Below are 15,819 nucleotides of genomic sequence, written 5' to 3'. Positions count from 1 at the left end.
TAAATACATCAGGCTATAAAATGAACACCTATCTACACACCCACCTTCGTCCTCCTAACAACGTTTGGTCCCCAAGTTATTGGTGCATTCCCTCCACTTTCTGCCCGGGAGTATGGATCTGCTTACTGGACAATCTAAATCCCTCCAATTTAAAACTACACACCCTGCACTAAATTGATGGACGATCATGTGGGTTTTTAGGGTCTGCTTCTGAACGAAGCTCTTGAAGCAGACGTGGCCGAATGCTGTTGTGAATCAGCATGTGTCTCTTCAGGTTGGTAGACAGGGTGAACTCACGTGACACTTGTGCTCGCCCTGACAAACACAAACATAAAAAGGTTCACTCAGGAGGGGGAGCAAACACCAAAATAAAGCTGTGTAGTAAGTGCACATTTAAGAAAAAATAACAGGTGTAGGTAATAGAAAAAGTAAAGGAAATGTTTTGATGCGTGTTGTGTAGTTAATGAAGAACAAAGAGTCAGACTCAGTTAAGGAAGATTAAATACTTATTTTCTAGTCTGGCTGTCACTCCACCCAATGTCTGTTCTCAAACCATTTCCTTAAACCACCACCAGGAGGAGCAGTGACTGCTTGTCTCTCTGCCAGACAAATAATCAACACAAATGAATGAATTAAAACCTTTATTGCCCCGAGGGGAATTTGTTCTGCACCAAGAGCTTGAAAACAGATACATTCAACACTGTAGACAGGACAGTACAGTGGACATAACATAATTATTAAAAAGCACAGCGATACAATAAATGCAAGAATAAAAGTAAAATTTCTGGGGAAATTGTAGGGTGTGCTTGCTTGCTTGCTTCGGTTGCAGAGGAGTCAGTTTTTTAATGACATTTTTACAACAGATATTTCAGTATATTTTATATAAAAATGCATTATTTATAAAGATTACATACATTTAAAAGCATTTTTTTTTGCTGCTCATTTTCAACTGAAAATACGAGTGAAGTGTAGAATGAAATACCGTATTTTTCGAATAAACGCCGCCCTCGAATAAACGCTGCACCAAAAATGAACGTTATTTAATAAACGCCGCTGCGTTTATTCGAAGAAATACGGCAGTTGTCTTCTCATTTCCCCTGCAAGAGGGAATGGTGATCAGCAGCCTCATAGTTGAATCAAAACGAATACATTTGGCAGACCGGTGTTAAAATTGACCTAATCTCTATGACTTAAACGTCCTTTTAAGTTTTTCCCTTCTCTTGATATTTTAGGCATTTAGCCTACTCATATTGCATTCATTCATTAATAAAGAACCCCCTTTGAAGATTATTCCAACAACGAGGATGAAATCGCGATTCAAACAGTAGGCTAATTATTCCCCCAAAAACGTAAATAAGCTTGACATTTATTTAGTGGAAAATCGCTCATTCATAAAAAGCTCACTGGTAGCAATCATTGTCAGTAACAACGCAAAATGCGATGTATCCCTGTGTGGAGAAGCAGCCCCAGTAAATTCCTACTACTACAGTAGCCTACAGTTAGCCTGGTCCTAACCAGACTCTCGTACATTGCATTTGTACAGAGAGTCTGGCCTCGCTCCATTGACAAACGTTGACTTCCTTGTAGGCGGGTACTCTGTTGAAGTTTAAAACTATTGGATCTGCCCAGAGCCACTCTGATCTGCCATAACCAAACGCTAGCGTTCGCCTTAGCCAAGTCCTTCACCACTACTGTAACAGAGCTAGCTGCCGTAGCTGGAAAATCAAACTGTTCCCGAACCCCGTGGGGAGGAGGGCCACAACATCATGGCCACCAACAAAACTCAGCAAAACTTGTTCTTGCTCCGGCTTTATCTGTTGGATATTCGGCAGCGTTGCCACAACGGACCGAATGGCTTTGCTCGCATCTTTCTCCGCCGCCATTACGGAATTACAACACAAACTAACGCACAACATCAACGTCATCGTTCTCAGCCACTCCCTCTGTTCGCTGATTCGCCGGTAGAAAATCAACCTGAAAAATCTGACTTACGTACCTCATGGCCAGACCTATGTACAGAAGCAAAAATAAAATTGAGCGGAAGTACGTAGGAGGGCAGCCAAGACGAACAGAGCAGTAAGTCTAGTAGGGTACAGTAGGCCCTACTAGACTTACTGCTCTGTTCGTCTTGGTAGCGATTGCGTTGGTTGAATTCGATACAACGTTCCGTTGTACGGTTTAGCCTGAAATTAATTATTTTCATGACAGATTGACAAAGTTTAGGCTGTGGCAATGAAGTTCAGGTTAGTAGTCAGATAGTGTCACCTATTGAAATACTTTTGATTTAAGTAAGAGGAGTGCCGAACATGTTCTGTCGCCGTTTGACTTCCTAAACAGCTGTGGAGATGTTTTTGTTCTAGCTACTGGTACTGTAGCCTAATAGTGTGTCTCGCGTAGGCTACAGCATTGCAGTGAGCTACACTGGTTTGAAACCACAGGTAATGATAATTTCACCAACAAATCGTTTACTTGTAATCTAATGTCATAATAAATCCTACAACGAAAATGTATTCCCCTTCTAGTGATATTTTCAAGCATTTAGCCTACTCATATTGCATAATTCATTAAGACCACCCTTTGAAACAAGCGAACCCCCTTTGAAACAAGCGAACCCCCTTTGAAACAAGCTACTGTAACAACGTTGTCACTGGCAGTATTTCAGATGGAATCGCGATTCAAACAGTAGGCCTACCGTCTGCTAACTGAAAATATGCCCCTCAAAACGTAAATAAGTTTGACATTAATTTAGGGGAAAATGGCTAATTCAAAAGAAGTTTGCTAGAGGCAAGCTAGCTGCTGTTGCTAGCCACACTTCACTGATTGTTTGAAAGCGCCGGAAATTAGAATGTTTCTTTTGACATAAAGTGAGAGGCAGTTAGAACCGAAACTGTACTGTACTGTAGCTAGTGGTACGTGCCAGTGGAGCGAGTGGTACGTGACAGTGGCTCTACTGGCACCTAGTGGTACGTGCCAGTGGAGCTAGTGGTACGTGACAGTAGCTAGTGGTACATGCCAGTGCCTCCGCTGGTACATGACAGTACTAGCTAGTGGTACATGCCAGTGCCTCCGCTGGTACATGACAAGGGCTAGTGGTACGTGACAGTGCCTCCGCTGGTACATGACAGTTACTGTTCTGTTGATAGTGGTACGCAAGTGTCTCGTGGCAGTTGCATTGGGTGTCTTGCAGCTTTTGTTTACTGTCATGTAGCCTAACTGCCCCGCGGCCATTTTAGAATAGAATTGTTTAAGTATGTGTGGCGGCCTGTGGAAACCCGTGGATGTCGCGGCCGCTCATTGTTGGCTATAAGCCATAAAAGATCGAAAATCGTTTTCTGTCAAAATTGAGATTTTTGATGTTTTGTATAGTTAACACCCTAAACTTCATTGTAATGTACAAAAAGTATATGATTACTTATGAAAAACTATTAATTTCAACGGTTTTTGGACATGTCAGCTAGCAAGATTTTCAAGCCATGTCAAATCAAATGCTTAGTTTGCCTGCTCTTTTGAGTGCTGCAGCAGCCCATAACAACTGATCAATGAAATAACTTGCTGAGAAGTTATTAATGTAGCCTATACTTAAACTGACATTTACATTCACAACGTCATTACGAACAAAAGGATTTTCTCCCATATCACTTTTTGACACAGGTCGACTTTAAAAAGATGTAACTTCAGTTGTGATAAAGATATCTGAGTGATTTAAACAGATTTGTATCCAGGAGAGTTTGTAGTTTCCAATATGTATAATACCCAGAAAGTACATTTGCAATCATAGGGTGTCATTTATTGACAAGGTTCTTCATATGATTCAAATAATGAACTATTATTAACAACTATATTTACTCAGAGTATCGAAATGCAAATGTAGGCTACCTATATTGACTTCAGTTATTACAATTAATGATATACGCCACTAGGAGGCGCTGATAACGATGTGCATTAGAGACGAGAGTCTACAACGGTGGCTCATGTGCACGTTTAAATTCAGTTACTCTGAGTAAAATAATTTGTTACTAATTCATTACGTGTGTACAAGTCTGCTTTACATTAAAGTCACACCATTACACTTTATGCAATATAATGTCTAAATCAACTACTTTGTATGGTGAGCTTGTAGTGAGACATCAAAAGTAGGTTTGGAGTTGTTGTGGAAAAATTCTAGTGGCACACAGATTTTAACAGTCAAGAGATGGCGGTTTCAATAAATGTATTTAGTTTGTACAATTTAATAATTAACAGAGTACTCTGGACCGGTCATAGCGAAAGACATGCAGATGTAACCTACAGGTCGTCCGAGAGAGTGGTGAAGAACAACCCTAAAACCCTGCCTTATATAAACTTAGAACAAATGGTTCTTCTGATGGTCAATCCATCAATATGGCGGTCTCTGTGATTGGTCAGCACTGCTCAGTGACAGTTTGACTCCACATCAAGTGTCCCACAGTTCTTTGATGCCCCAGCTCCCTCTCTAAAGAAGGAGATGGTTAATGATACACAAACAGGACACAGGACACAATCTCCTTGGCCAAAAGGTTAGGTCAGCTCGCTCAACTGAGATAACAATCTCCCCCAACCCACAGACCTAACTAAGACCCTCTGGCTCTTAGTTAGGTATCATAAAACAACACCATAAATACCTTAAGACAATCTGAGTGTCCATTCTACAGAGTAAACCACACCACAGAGCCTCAGTTTCTAACATTCGTCTGTCTATAACAAAGGAACTTACTTTTTACCGCTTAAAGAAACATAGATATTGTAACTATGTCAAAAACTGCCATAACAGAGTCTGTTAGCACAAACAGTTTAACTTATTTTTTTAAATAAAAGTTTATAGCCTGTTCTCCTATTCTAAAATGACCGCGGGGCAGTTACACGACAGTAAACTAAAGCTGCAAGACACCCAATGCAACTGCCACGAGACACTTGCTACCACTATCAACAGAACAGTAACTGTCATGTGCCAGTAGAGGCACTGGCATGTACCACTAGCTACTGTCACGTACCAGTGGAGGCACTGGCACGTACCACTCGCTCCACTGTCACGTACCACTCGCTCCACTGTCACGTACCACTCGCTACAGTACAGTACAGTTTCGGTTCTAACCGCTACTGCATAAAGTTTAGCTGTGGCATTGAAGACAGTAGGCCAACTACCAGAGAATGTCTACGCCTGGGACACACTGGCTGCGAAGCGCCTGGACGCTCCGCGCAACGCCCCGATCGGCTACGATCGGCAAAAGCTGTTCACACCAGACGCGCATTTCTCCACGCCAGTCACCAAGCCTTTCTGCTACTCTGACTGAGCTTCCTTTAGGCTCACATGGTACATATGCACCTATCTCTACCAGAAATGACCATTGGACAGTCTCTCGCTCGTTCGAAATACAAAATCCCCGATTTCCGGGAGATTGTACAGCATTTGCGGGCGTCAGGGAGCCGCTATTGAAATGCGGGAGACTCCCGGACCTTCCGGGAGACTTGCGATGTCTGCATAAACATGGCATTGGCTATATCCCAGCATTGATCCTTATCTACGTTGTCCTTGTAAAATTGTTGCTGGGGGTCATACAACAACTCCCTGTGCTTTTCAACTTCGAGAATTCATTTGATGCTGATTTTACAAATCGACTTGGGGGTTCTCTCTCGGTAGGCTATGTCTGCACGCGTGTGTGTTGTGTGCAACGCGTGACAACTCGTTTCTCTCAAGCAAACAAAACAACTACGGGCATGCTAGCTCAACAGATCAATCTGGTTATTTTCATTCGTTTTCATCAGGGTAATGTTAAGGATTGTGTAACTGGGTAGTGGAGAATAATACAAGGTTAAACATCGGACCAAGTTATTTGTTGTTTAATGTAAGTAATGATGCAATCACAAGATACACAATGAAAACAACACACCAGGATGTTCGTAGTCTAGTACAATGAATCAGTCGATGATGCAACAGCAGTCTCACAGAAACAGAGTCTCAGAATAGAACAAACCAAGGCCTTCGTTGAGAAAGTGGTCGTGACAGAGATCAGAGAGAGTTCTGCCCACACCCAGTTCTGTCTCCCTGTCCTCGGGAGACAGGTCTTGTACCCCCCCCCCCCCCCCCCACCCCAGAGAGGGAGGTCTGTGACAGGCGATTGGTCAGAAGACCGTGGAGTGGGAATGTGGTTGTCCAATTAAATGTCCAGGGCGTTCATGGTGGCACAAGGTGGGCAGTCCAAGGATCTGGTGATGTTCGGAGAGGGAGGGGGCGGAGAAGACCCACAGGTCTACTCAGGGAGGGGGGCAGACAAGACCCACAGGTCTGAGGTAATCCAAGGGAGGGGGGCTCCAGGGAAGGGAGTAGATCGCCCCAAGGTCCTGATGGCATGCAGGGAGATGGGAGCTGCGCCTCCCAGGAAGGGGGGGGGTCGTGTCTCCAGGAGAAGGGGTGAGGCAGACCAGGCCAGGGTCGATGATGTATGGGGAAAGGTGGGGCAGGGTCTCCAAGGGGAAGGGGTAGATCATCCAGTGTGAAAATGGGGGGGGGGGGGCAGGGTCTCCAAGGGGATGCAGGTGGGGCAGGGTCTCCAAGGGGATGCAGGTGGGGCAGGGTCTCCAAGGGGACGGGTAGTGTGAAAGGGGGGACAGGGGCAGGCTCTCCAATTGAATGTGACCTCAGAACAGAGTATATCCAAAGGTGGTCAGTCCGGCTGATCTGACCCGTCCTTAAGCAGAGAAGAGTTACTGTTCCAACATTACCTTATCTCCTAAGTTGACACTTTTACTCCCAAGCGCTGAGAGGCCCTATTGTGGTCACTGCGGTCCCTGAGCATCACAAACTCGCCTCCCAAAACAGTCTGCCTGACATCGGCATTCTTGCCCACACACCGAAGTTACAATTTAGCATGATCTTACTTTACACAGATACATTTCAGCACGACCTTACTTGCACAGAAAGCATCCTGTTGCATGATCTCATATGTTCTTTATTAAATCAATTGATCACAATTGGATACATGTTTTAGTATAGAGCATTACATAATATATGTGTATATATGTATATAAGGTAGTGATTGGTATAGCAGCATTGATTAGCAGTATGTTATCATTCCTTCACAGTAACCACATGTAAAGGCCGTTCGTTACCAACATTGTGTAATTATAAAGTCTACAACTTTACAAATGTGCACTGTAGTCTACAATTAATGGAGTAAAATCTTAATAACTTTTTTTTAAATTCAAATATATCAACTAATATGGTGTATTTCATCATCCTGCAGCCGATTTCGCAAGCGTCTCGCGAAAACATTCGACCAGCTGCCGAAACGATTGCTGCAGATCGCAGGCGATCGCGGCGCTTCGTAGCCAGTGTGGCCGGTCCCTATGGGGGGTGATTATGGGGGGCGGAAAGGGACATTCCTAGGAGAAGGAGCAGCCTAACCATACGTCGCCGCCTGACCGTGTGGATTTTTGAATGGGACTAATGGGACTGCAAACCAGAGACTGGCGGCGACTTGACGGCGACGGCATGTAAGGAACGTCTACCGGCGGCGACGTCGCGGCGACGCATGTTCGAAAGTATAAAAAAACATTACGCCCACTAAGTACGTCTGAGATAAGTACGTCGCCACTAAGCCGTGTGAGACACACGTCGCTGCCAAACAACACACCTACTAAGTAGCTACGTCGCCGCCGTCACTGACTTGTTTTTTCAAAACGTATTGAGTTTTGCAGGCTGCACCTGCGGTAAAATCCTAATGCACGACTTGATACCGTTGGGATGAAAACATTACATTTTCAAATTAATGTAAAAAAACGAAGAAATGTTTTTAGAACACGTTAAAGTGATGTCAGAGTTGTATGTTCTATCATGGTTTGTTGTACTCTAATGATTAAGTATACATTTTAAGATATAGTATTAATTTTGAGCATGTTTTTGCACCCCCAGTTTTAAAACCTAGAATCGCCTGGGATGCTCATTGTTTGTAGGCTATTCACATTTTGTTGGTGTTCCTTTGTCCTATTGTTGCAGTGGATTGAACAACTATACATTGATATGTGGATATAATAATTCAAACCTTTCAAAGTGCCAATACACACATCTGTATAAGCCCGGCATTAGGTGTAGCCAACCAGTACTTGTGTAAAGCTGTCATAACCGGGTTCATATGAAGATGGATACACTTCAGGAAGTGACAAGCCACAGAAATAAGGATAACAGTGTATTTATTCAATAAAAAGTGCTTACAAAGAAACGGTTGCATGTGAGGGTCATGTAAATCAGTAGTGTAGGGAGTGGATGTGGGATCAGTGCAAGTGTAGAGTGTGTAGAGAATCATTACAAACTAAAAAGCAAACAGTGATGATGTTCCTGCTAGTATGGAGAGACCCAGCTTGTTAAAGGGCTCAGCTTATTAAGGACCGAGGCACAGATCACAGGTGTACCCTTGCAGCAATCACAGCTCCTCTACCTACCTGCCATCCTGCAACAGAAACAAAGACACAGAAACAGACAGGGAAAGGAGAACCAAACAATGCACATAGAGCCAACAATCTAACATGGTTTATCCCATCATCAGAACAGGCATAACCTCCCGATCACTACAAGTCATTCAGGTAATGGTAATTTCCTATTGAGTCATACAGCTGTGAACTGTCCTTTCTCAAGTAGGATTTAACAATTATAGCCTACTGAAGAAGACGTGCTTTCACTGAACCACAACCTAGAATAGTCTAGGACTACGTAGGTGACCACAATACAGTGTGTTTCATGCTTGTAAAGTTTGCATTCATTACATTTTTTATATTGCTTGTATTTGGTTATTTCCCAACATGTGGCAACAGTGTAATGTAATTGTATTGAGTTTATTTGATGTGTTTGCTAACTTGGTGGTGTTAATGAGTTACTAATGAATGTAGCCTTGTTAATGGGAGTTTTAATTTATAATTTTGCCTTCTGACTACACTTGAGGGAGTCAGGTGGCTGAGCGGTGAGGGAGTCGGGCTAGTAATCCGAAGGTTGCCAGTTCGATTCCCGGTCATGCCAACTGACGTTGTGTCCTTGGGCAAGGCACTTCACCCTACTTGCCTCGGGGAATGTCCCTGTACTTACTGTAAGTCGCTCTGGATAAGAGCGTCTGCTAAATGACTAAATGTAAATGTACACTTCTCTGTTTAGCACTGGTGTAGAAGTGCAAGACAGCAAATTAAACATCTTCAGACCATCAGTGGTTTCCATTTTTTGTGTGGACGCTACACTAACAGAAACCAGCAGACTGTTAGAACATGATACAAAAGTGTATTTGTCACTAGCCTATTGATATTGCTCATAATATTAAGCTTTAACACATGATTCTATACCATTGAATTACAACTGCAGACAAACTTACAGGGTTAAGAGCAGGGGCAGTTAAATAGTATCACAATATTGGGGGTTTTACTCTCACAAGAAACGTCAGGGGGGATACCAATCAACATAGCTTTGCAAGCACAGAAAGAAGATGCTGCATGCTAGTCTTGATAGCTTTTGTTTAGGCCTTTAGATAGGGCTCCTAGAAATGGCCTTGACGCTCTTTCTATTTTCCTTGTTCAAAGTTGCATGGCATTATACACTTTGGTAATATTGTGACCTCTGACCTACACTAGTGTCACAGGCATTTCCTGGTCACACCTCACAAATAACTAACTTATGGCTATGCAGGCATAAGCAAACAGCAAAATGTCAGTTTATCAATGATACAAGCAAAATAATTCATAGATTCTCTATATTTCTCTCCTAGACATGACCAAGGGTTATGTTCTCATTAGCTTGATATAGCAGGGTATAGATCAAACATTTTTTATTATATTCAGAGTATTCCAAACAGTATAAAAGTAATAAAATAATCATTATATTTAATTATTGTTAACTGATCAGTGGTTAAGGACAAACCTCTTCAATACACAGTAGCCTAGGGGTGTAGGGTCAGAGGCTACCATATATGAAATCATGAATGAAATCATATATCACAGGAAGGAAGTTTTATGTTAGTTTAGGAGACCATAGGTCCAAGAAACATGAGAACTGCTACGGGGTTTCTCAAGGAAGCTGCTTAGGTCCATTACTTTTTTCTCTTTATATGTTACCACTCGGCGACATAATCAGAGAACATAACATAGGGAGTCAGGTGGCTGAGCGGTTAGGGAGTCGGGCTAGTAATCTGAAGGTTACCGGTTTGATTCCTGGCTGTGCCGAATGAAGTTGTGTCCTTGGGCAAGGCACTTCACCCTACTTGCCTCGGGGAGAATGTCCCTGTACTTACTGTAAGTCGCTCTGGATAAGAGCGTCTGCTAAATGACTAAATGTAAATGTAAAACATAGATTTCCATAGCTATGCGGATGACACCCAACTATATATATCCACTGAACCCAACGATGCAACGGTCATCAATTCCATTACCAACTGCCTGTTGGCAATAAACAAATGGATGAATGATAACTTTCTTAAATTAAATGAAGACAAAACCGAAGTCCTACTATGTGGCCCCAAATCCAAAAGAGAGATGCTTACTAAGAATCTAGGAGGCTTAACCCCCTGTCTTAAACCAGAGGTGACGAGTCTCGGTGTAATCCTGGACTCAGATTTGAATTTCAACTCGTACATTAAAAAAGTGACCAAAACAGCTTTCTTTCACCTGAGGAATATAGCAAAGGTACGACCATTCATAAACCAAAATGATGCAGAGAAGTTCATTCATGGTTTTATATCCAGCCGGCTGGACTACTGTAACGCACTTTTCACTGGTCTTCCCAAGAAAACCACTGAAAGACTACAGCTCATTCAAAATTCTGCAGCTAGATTATTAACCAAAACTAAAAGGAGAGAACACATTAGTCCTGTCCTAGCTACTTTACACTGGCTCCCTGTTACCTTCAGAATTGACTTTAAGGTCCTTTTCCTCACATACAAAGCTCTACACGGACAAGGACCTAGCTACATTGCTAACTCCTTTATAAACTACACACCAGCTAGAACACTGCGATCATCAAATGCAGGCCTATTAGAGGTCACCAGAAGCAGTCATAAGAAGATTGGTGATTCGGCCTTTGTCAATTACGTCCCAAAACTATGGAACAAATTACCCATAAATATTAGGGAAGCAAATACGCTAGACATTTTTAAAAGACAGCTTAAAACCTACCTTTTTACCCAAGCATTTCAGCAATTTTATCTCAGAAGGGTTTTACTAGGCTACTTTTATTAGTTATATTATTGTTTTTATAATTTGCTATTTTAATTATTACTTTTATCACTTGTATTATTGTTTTTATGTAAAGCACCTTGAGCTACAATTCTTGTATGAAATGTGCTATATAAATAAAGTCTTACTTACTTACCTCAAAAACAAAATGTAAGGCTGTATCAAAAATGGGAAAAAGTAAGTAAGTAAGTAAGACTTTATTTATATAGAACATTTCATACAAGAATTGTAGCTCAAGGTGCTTTACATACAATCAATAAAAACAATAATACAAGTGATAAACAATTCAAACATAAATAAAAATCCTAATAAGATCTCTGTTCAAGAGAGAAAACAACTTTAAAAAGTAGGAAAACCCTTTTGAGATAAAATTACTTAAATGCTTCGGTAAAAAGGTAGGTTTTAAGCTGTCTTTTAAAAATGTCTAGGGTGTTTGCTTCCCTAATATTTATGGGTAATTTGTTCCATAGTTTTGGGGCGTAATTGACAAAGGCCGAATCACCAATCTACTTATGACTGCTTCTGGTGACCTCTAATAGGCCTGCATTTGCATCTGCAATGTAGCTAGGTCCTTGTCCGTGTAGAGCTTTGTATGTGAGGAAAAGGACCTTAAAGTCAATTCTGAAGGTAACAGGGAGCCAGTGTAAAGTAGCTAGGACAGGACTAATGTGTTCTCTCCTTTTAGTTTTGGTTAATAATCTAGCTGCAGAATTTTGAATGAGCTGTAGTCTTTCAGTGGTTTTCTTGGGAAGACCAGTGAAAAGTGCGTTACAGTAGTCCAGCCGGCTGGATATAAAAGCATGAATTAACTTCTCTGCATCATTTTGGTTTATGAATGGTCGTACCTTTGCTATATTCCTCAGGTGAAAGAAAGCTGTTTTGGTCACTTTATTAATGTGAGAGTTGAAATTCAAATCTGAGTCCAGGATTACACCGAGACTCGTCACCTCTGGTTTAAGACAGGGGGTTAAGCCTCCAAGATTCTTAATAAGCATCTCTCTTTTGGATTTGGGGCCACATAGTAGGACTTCGGTTTTGTCTTCATTTAATTTAAGAAAGTTATCATTCATCCATTTGTTTATTGCCAACAGGCAGTTGGTAATGGAATTGATGGCCGTTGCATCGTTGGGTTCAGTGGATATATATAGTTGTGTGTCATCCGCATAGCTATGGAAATCTATGTTATGTTCTCTGATTATGTCGCCGAGTGGCAACATATAAAGAGAAAAAAGTAATGGACCTAAGCAGCTTCCTTGAGCAACCCCGTAGCAGTTCTCATGTTTCTTGGACCTATGGTCACCTAAACTAACATAAAACTTCCTTCCTGTGATATATGATTTCAGCCAGTTCAATACACTATCCGTGAACCCAATAAGCTTTTCCAGTCTATTGATTAGGATGTCGTGATCAATTGTATCAAATGCTGCACTGAGATCTAACAGGATAAGGATAGAGACTTTATTTGCATCAGAGTTTAGTCTGAGGACGCTAATTATTTTGGTGAGAGCAGTTTCAGTACTGTGATATTTTCTGAAACCTGACTGCGAGACTTCCAGGATGTTATTTTCTTCAAGAAAATAATTTAATTGGACTAAAACTATCTTTTCCAGTACTTTACTAATAAATGGAAGGTTTGATATTGGTCTGTAATTTGCAAGTAGACTGTTATCCAATTTGGGTTTCTTTAATAGGGGCTTTACAACAGCTGTTTTGAAGGCATCTGGGAAGACGCCAGTTCTAAGGGATGTGTTTATAATCTCTAGCACCGGACCTGAGACACTATCAAACACTCGCTTAAAGAATGTTGTGGGTATAGGATCAATATCTGAGGTTGTGGAGTTAGATTCGCTGACAATTTTGGAAAGTTCACTAAGTGTGATACAGGTAAATGTGCTCATGGTTATGTTGCAGAATCTACTGATGTCAGTTTCGACCCCACTATTAATAATACTCGCTCTGATCAAAGTTATTTTGTTCTTGAAGAACAAAGCAAGCTCTTCACATTTAACTGCTGAGGATGGAGGTGGGGCAGGGACAGTGTTTAGCAGCTGGTCAATGGTGGAGAAAAGAACTCTGGAATTTCTGGCATTTTCTGTAATAATGTTGGAGAAATATTCTCTCCTTGCTAGACGGATGGTTTTGTTATAGGTGGTTAGTGTATCTTTGTAGATATTGTAGTGGATAGTGATCTTTGTTTTCCTCCATTTTCTCTCTGCTGCACGGCATTTTCTTTTCGTTTCACTAACATTTTTATTTCTCAGCCATGGGGAGGTTCTGCTTGTGCACTTCTTTTTGGTTTTCAGTGGTGCAACAGAGTCTAACACAGATAATAGTGCATCATTGAGGTTCTCTACCATTTCATTCAGAGAGCAATCATGGTTAGTCGGCTCATATAGAGCAAATTGTTCAGAAAATGTCATCATAGCTGTATCGTCTAAATATCTTCTATGGACTAAGAATTCTTTTTTGTTTTTTGTTAGGATAATTTCCACATTAAAAAGTATATAATGATGGTCTGAGAGGGGTAGATCAGTTATTGAAATATTATTGATATTTAGTCCAGTTGTTATCACTAGATCTAGTGTGTTTCCGTGCCGGTGTGTTGGGTCTGTTATGTGTTGAGTTAGATTGAAACTGTCAAGGAGATTTAAGAGCTCAATAGTTCTTGGGTCTGCTTTTTTATTTACTTGGATATTTAAGTCTCCGTTTAAAACTACTTTGTCATATCTAGTGACACATAGTGATAATAGTTCAGAGAATTCTTGTATGAATATTGGCGAGTGCTTGGGTGGCCGATATATAATAACAAAAAGTATTGATTCGGTTTTGAGCTCTATAGCAAGATATTCATATGATGTGAATTCACCTAGCTCAGTGATTTTGAACAACAGTTTAGAGGAGAAAATAGCTGCGACTCCTCCACCTTTTTTTGATGTCCTTGAAACTTGGTGAAAGCTGTAATCAGGCGGACACGCTTCTATCAAAGTTGCTGTTGCCGTGTCATTGTTTAGCCAGGTTTCTGTTAGACAGATGCAGTCTAAGTTGTTTTCTTTGACCAGATCATTAACTAGAAATGTTTTGTTATTTAGTGATCTAACATTTAGAAGGGCCAGTTTCATCTGTGGGGTATTAACAGATAAAACAGGGGTAGATACATCTGTTGGAAGAATATGGATAGTTCTGTGACTTCTAACACTAGTTTCAGGTTTGTAACCATGCATTTTACCATGCCATTTTCTGTTTGTGATGATGACCGGTATGTCCAATGAAATAGCATGGTGGCTGTCCTAGCGTAGCTTTTCTTTGGGAAAGTCTCTGTCACTGAGCTGTTCCATCACAAGGTAATTCATCCGGGGGGTGCAGATCTGTGCAGGGCCCATGTCCTTGCAGGAGGCTGTTTGAATGTTCTGTTCTGTTCCATGGGAGGTTGTTTGGGATGCGTCAGTCAGCTTAGACACAACAGGGATAGGGAGAGAAGCTTGACTTTGAAAGATCAAAGTTAATAACATGTAGACTACATATTAATCTATTCTATTCTGTCTTTAAAAAAGCAGTGTTTTGGCTACACAAAGGATAGAATGAAAGTGGCATATGCTACCAAAAAAAAGATATTAAGACATTATCCACTGCCTGTCTTGTCCTTCTGAAAGTTGTTAAATTGAATAGGCATAACATAGCCTATAATGTGTATGCTTACTTGGACCATGTCCTGATAATACATAAATAACATTAGGCTACATGTTTTGTCAGGATAACTGCCGCTAGACCATTGCATGTTTATGATGTTCCTGTGTGTTAATTCCTTTGACTGGGTACAACAACGCAATCAGTCATCCGACTCTAAAATATTTTTAATGTCGGGCTACGCATTTATAGCACAACATCTGTCTGATACGCAACGTGTGTGGCATCCTATAGCGGCCAAATAACTAGCCTACATTTTGCTGACAGATTGAAGGGCTAGACAACAAATGTTGTAATGAATCACCGACTAACAACACGGAAATGAATGACACATTGAGAAGGCAAGTCATCTTCTGACATTGCCTTAATTTTCTCAGTGTTAAAAGCTCCAAAATGATCTGAACTCGCAAAAACTTTATAACTATAAATGTACTCAAAAATGAGTACTTTACTTCAAAGTATGGCGACGACGTTATCCACAAATAGATGCGACGACGTAAGCAACTTATCCAGAAGTAGGCTAGACGTCACACGACAGTCTCCCTAGGCAGGTTCTCCATGTCCCTATCCGCCCCCCATACTAGGCCTTCCATACTTGTCACCCCCCATAGGTCCCATTTGATAACATGGGCGCTGAATGAAAAAAAGGCGGCGCTTCCAGTCGCGTTGCAGCAGATCGCAGCCGATCGCAGGCAGTGTGTCCCAGGCGTAGGGAGAACTGCCACTCTTGGGAAACTTCCGGGTTCTGAACTGGTTGCAGTTCCATGTGAGGGCGCTAACGAGCGAGTGCAGAATGAATGGAGGTCTATGGAGCTATACCCCTCAAAATCCACTTTTCTCTGGATATAAATTTTTGTTTAGTGATTTGAATTCTGAATTCGAAAGGGGAGGCAAAAAAATACACACTGCTGGCTG

This window comes from Osmerus eperlanus, chromosome 12 (assembly GCF_963692335.1).
Source record: "Osmerus eperlanus chromosome 12, fOsmEpe2.1, whole genome shotgun sequence".
Lineage (NCBI taxonomy): Eukaryota > Metazoa > Chordata > Actinopteri > Osmeriformes > Osmeridae > Osmerus > Osmerus eperlanus.
The sequence above is the reverse complement of the archived record's forward strand: the minus strand, read 5'-3'. Positions refer to the sequence as shown.